This window comes from Trachypithecus francoisi, unplaced genomic scaffold (assembly GCF_009764315.1).
Source record: "Trachypithecus francoisi isolate TF-2019V2 unplaced genomic scaffold, Tfra_2.0 Lachesis_group12, whole genome shotgun sequence".
In the NCBI taxonomy this organism is placed as follows: Eukaryota; Metazoa; Chordata; class Mammalia; order Primates; family Cercopithecidae; genus Trachypithecus; species Trachypithecus francoisi.
In genome coordinates this window covers 1,114,090-1,119,714 of record NW_022681457.1, presented here as the reverse complement: position 1 = coordinate 1,119,714, position 5,625 = coordinate 1,114,090, and positions in this window count along the sequence as shown.

The window sequence follows — 5,625 nt, the reverse complement described above, 5'->3', positions numbered from 1 at the left end:
TGTGCGCAGACTGGTTTGTGTGTTGTGAAGGGAGGGTTTGGGAAGAGAGGGGAGTTGTAGGCCTGTGCATGGGGGATGGAAAAAGTGGAGAGAGAAGGGATCCCTAGCCAAGTCCCTTAGTCTGAGATTATTTTTTACTCTTCTCATCTGTGTTGGTTTGGATTTGAAAAATCTCAAAATAGTAGAAGCTTGAACAAGATTTTTTTTTTTCCCCCTTAGAGACAGGGTCTCATTCTGTCACCCAGGCTGGAGTGCAGTGGTGTGATCACAGCTCACTGCAGCAACCTCCTGGGCTCAAGGAAACCTCCCACCTCATCCTGCCAAGCAGCTGGTTTTCTACAGGTGTGCGCCACATACCGAGATAATTTTTAAATTTTTTTTGGTACAGATGGGGTCACTAAGTTGCCCAGGTTGGTCTCAAACTCCTGGGCTCAAGCAATCCTCCTTCCTCAGCCTTCCAAAGTGCTGGGATTACAGGAGTGAGCCACAGTGCCCAGCCAAGATTATTTTGCTTTTACTATCACCATTTTGCCGGAAGGGAGGCCCCCTTCCTCCCAGAAGCACTACACTATGCTTCTATATACATCTCACCCGTCAGACTTAGCCACAGAAGGGCTGCAGGAGAGTCTAGGAAATGCGATCTTTTAGCTGGGTGCAATAGCCCAACAAAACACTCTTTAAAAATCCCTGTAATTACAGTTTTAAAATAGCCACTTATTTATTTAAGACAGTCTTGATCTGTCGCCCAGGCTGGGGTGCAGTGGTGCGATCTCGGCTCACTGCAACCTCCGCCTCCCAGGCTCAAATGATTCTCCTGCCTCAACCTCCTGAGTAGCTGGGATTACAGGTACTCACCACCACACCCGGCTAATTTTTGTATTTTAGTAGAGACAGGGTTTCACCATGTTGTCTAGGCTGCTTTCGAACTCCTGGCCTCCAGTTATCTACTCGCCTCAGTTTCCCAAAGTGCTGGGATTACAGGGGTGAGCCACCGTGTCCAGCTGGGTATCTTAAATTTTCAGTTTAAAGAAAGGGAAAAATGGACATTGAGAGGCAGCTAAGTCTCTGACGTTCTTCTCAGGAAATCAGAATTTCCAGAGGACTAGGATACGTTATGGTAGTGATTCAATGCTTAGATTTTAGAATCAAAAAGACCCGGGTTTGAATCTTGTGGGGAGGGTGAGTTAGATTATTCGGACCTTCCTGTTGAGAACAACTGAAAAAAAAAAAAAAAATCTCCTTAAAAGGATCAAATAGCCAATAAAATGCAGTAAGGACCCACCACGCCAAATAGTTAAGAGAATGGTATGTGGGGCTCAGAAGCCACATTTGCTCTCAGGGTGTTCGCTGATGTGGACACACTAGGGTTTCTTACTTGGCAGCCTTACTGGAAGGAGCAAGCAAAAGTCAAGGCCAAAGCCGGCCCACGGTGAGCAACTGCAGGAACTGGCATCCCAGAGAACTACAAGCTCAGGTAAGGATGACCCAGAACACTGCAGAGGTATTCAGGATGCAGAAATCAAATGAAAAAACAAGAAAGATCCTGAGAATTTGTGGTGACAGACTGGCCCTCGGCCCAGGTTTGCAGCCAGGTTCATGTCCTCCGTATGATGCAGGGTACTTCCAGTTGACATGTCCGGCACAAACACATACAAGTCCACCTGTGGAAGGAACTGTCATCTAGAAGCCCCACAAATAATTTTTTGTTTGTTTGTTTTGAGATGCAGTTTCGCTCTTGTTGCCCAGGCTAGAGCGCAATGGCGTGATCTCAGCACACTGCAACCTCCGCTTCCTGGGTTCAAGTGATTCTCCTGCCTCACCTGCCAAGTAGCTGGAACTACAGGTACATGCCACGACACCCAACTAATTTTTTGTATTTTTAGTAGAGACAGGGTTTCACCATGTTGGCCAGGCTGGTCTCGAACTCCTGACCCACCTTGGCCTCCCAAAGTGCTGGGATTACAGGCGTGAGCCACGATATGGAGTCTCGCTGTCACCTAGGCTATAGTGCAGTGGCTCAATCTCAGCTCACTGCAACCTCCGCCTCCCTGGTTCAAGCAATTCTCCTGCCTAAGCTTCCCAAGTAGCTGGGATTACAGGTACCTGCCACCATGCCCAGCAATTTTTTTTTTTTTTGGTAGAGATGGGCTTTCACCATGTCGGCCAAGCTGGTCTTGAACTCTTTACCTCAAGCAGTCCGCCCGCCTCAGCCTCCCAAAGTGTTGGGATTACAGGCGTGAGCCACCGCACCCAGCCCACCACAAATAATTCTTCAGGTAATGAGTAGTACACAAATAACCAAACACAAATGGAAATAATATGAACAAGAACCAGCAGAAACAACAAAAACACCCACAAAGTTGGCTTCACATGATGAAACTGTCAATCACTGATTATAATACAAAATTTAAACTATGTTTAAAAATTTAAAAAGCTTGGAATTATCAGCAAGGAAGCCAAAACTGTAAATAAATAAATAAATAAATAAGACCCATCAAAATGGCCTAGTAAGTAGGAAAGGAACCCACTGACGTAACTTTTACAAATGAAAAATGCAAGGTCGGGCACAGTGGCTCACACCTGTAATCCCAGCACTTCGGGAGGCCGAGGCGGGAGGATCACAATGTCAGGAGTTTGAGACCAGCCTGGTCAATATGTTGAAACCTTGTCTCTACTAAAAATACAAATATCTGGGTGTGGTGGCATGCAGCTGTAGTCCCAGCTACTCAGGAGGCTGAGGCAGAAGAATCGCTTGAACCCGGGAGCTGGAGGTTGCAGTGAACCGAGGTCATGCCACTGCACTCCAGCCTGAGTGACACAGCGAGACTCCATCTCAAAAAAAAAAAAATGTGGCCGGGCGCAGTGGCTCAAGCCTGTAATCCCAGCACTTTGGGAGGCCGAGACGGGCGGATCACAAGGTCAGGAGATCGAGACCATCCTGGCGAACACGGTGAAACCCCGTCTCTACTAAAAAAAATACAAAAAACTAGCCGGGCGAGGTGGCGGGCGCCTGTAGTCCCAGCTACTCGGGAGGCTGAGGCAGGAGAATGGCGTAAACCCGGGAGGCGGAGCTTGCAGTGAGCTGAGATCCAGCCACTGCACTCCAGCCTGGGCGACAGAGCGAGACTCCGTCTCAAAAAAAAAAAAAAAATGAAAACGCATACCTCAGTGTTGTGTAGGGAAAAAAAAAATGCAATAATCAATAGTAACCCAATAGCTGGGTTAAATAGCAAAAATTGATCTAACACATTTATACAGTGGCTTTTTAAAGGAAAAAAAATGATAACACATTTAATTGGCATTCCAGAAACGGAAGAAAGGATAGGTACAAAGACAATATTTATTTATTTATTTATTTATTTATTTATATTTATTTATTTATTTTTTGAAATGGAGTCTCACTCTATCGCCCAGGCTGGCGTGCATCTGCTCACTGCAAGCTCCAGCTCCTGGGTTCACGTCATTCTCCTGCCTCAGCCTCCCAAGCAGCTGGGACTACAGGCGCTTGCCACCACACCTGGCTAATTCTTTGCATTTTTAGTAGAGATGGGGTTTCACAGTGTTAGCCAAGATGGTCTCGATCTCCTGACCTCGTGATCTGCCCACCTCGGCCTCCCAAAGTGCTGGGATTACAGGCATGAGCCACCACGCCCTGCCCAAAGATGCTATTTAAAGACATGATAGTTGGAAAATTAAAAACTGATAAAAGACACCAACAGCATTTAAAAAAAAAAAAAAGGCCAAGCATGGTGCCTCACACCTGTGCTCTCTGTACTTCGGGAGGTCAAGGCAAGAGTATCACTTGAGGCCAGGAGTTCAACACCAGCCTGGGCAACATAGCAAGACCTCATCTCTACAAAAATCTAATTTAGACCAGGCACGGTGGCTCACGCCTGTAATCCTAGCACTTTGGGAGGCCAAGGAGGGCAGATCACCTGAGGTCAGGAGTTCAAGACCAGCCTGGCCAACATGGTGAAACCCTCTCTACTAAAAATACAAAAAATTAGCTGGGCGTGATGGTAGGCACCTGTAATCCCAGCTACTTGGGAGGCTGAGGCAGGAGAATCACTTGAACCTGAGAGTCTGAAGGTTGCAGTGAGCTGAGATCAGGCCATTGCACTCCAGCCTGGGCCACAGAGTGAGACTCAAAAAAACAAACAGGCCAGGTGCAGTGGCTCACGCCTGTAATCTCAACACTTTGGGAAGCCGAGGAGGGCACATCACCTGAGGTCAGGGGTTTGAGACCGGCCTGGCTAACATGATGAAACCCCATTTCTACTAAAAATGCAAAAACTTAGCCAGGCATAGTGGCACGTGCCTGTAATCCCAGCTACTCAAGAGCCTGAGGCAGGAGAATTGCTTGAACCCAGGAGGCAGAGGTTGCGGTGAGCCGAGATCGTGCCATTGCACTCCAGCTTGGGCAACAAGAGCGAAACTCTGTCTCAGAAAAAAAAAAAAAAACTAATAAAAAAATAAAATGCATACCTAGACACATTGAGGTGAAGGTACCCAGCTATGTGGCCTTGAGCAATTGATTTATCTGAAGCTCAGTTTCTTAAGCTGAAAAAAAAAAGAATGCTAATCGTTCCTCAAACACTGGTAAGGCCTGTAATCCCAGCACTTTGGGAGGCTGAGGTGGGCAGATTGCTTGAGGTCAGGAGTTTGAGACCAGCCTGGCCAATATGGTGCAACCTTATCTCTACTAAAAATGCAAAAATTAGCTGGACATGGTGGCGTGCACCTGTAATCTCAGCTACTTGGGAGGCTGAAGCATGAGAATTGCTTGAACCTGGGAGGTGGAGGTAGCAGTGAGCAGAGATTGAGATCCTGCCACTGCACTCCAGCCTAGGTGACAGAGCGAGACTTTGTCTACCAAAAAAAAAAAAAGGGTTTGCTGGCTGTGGGACCTTGCCAAGCACCAGCAGCCTCATCTGTACAACAGGGCTAACAGTTCTTACCTCAGATTCAAGCCAAACATCTGCATAAAGCAGATTAAAGTTAAAATTATCTGGATACTTTTTCTTAACAAATCTCATCTGGCACAAGTGTATTTTTTTTTGGTAGTGGTGGGGGTGGATTTGGGGTGTTTTTATTTTTATTGTTTTGAGACAGGGTCTCACTCTGTCACCCAGGCTGGATAGAGTGCAGTGACACAATCATAGCTGACTATAACCTCAAACTCCTGGGCTCAGGAGATCCTCCTGCCTCAGCCTCCCAAGTAGCTGGGACCACAGGCACTTGCCACCATACTGGCTAATTTTAATTTTTTTTTTTTTTTTTGAGACAGTCTTTAAAAAAATACAATTTGTTGTATTTTTAGCAGAGATGGGGTTTCGCTGTGTTGGCCAGGATGGTCTCGATTTCCTGACCTCGTGATCCGCCCGTCTTGGCCTCGCAAAGTGCTAGGATTACAGGCGTGAGCCACCACGCCCGGCCCTTAAATTTTTTTTTGTAGAGACAGGGTCTTTGTTGCCCAGGCTGGTCGGAAACTCCTGGGCTCAAGCAGTCCTCCTGCCTCTACCTCCAAAGGACTGGGATTACAGGGGTGAGTGACCACACCCAGCCACAGGTACTTTTTGGAAGGGAGGTAGGACATGGGGGTTGCAAGCACAGCTGTGAGTGAAA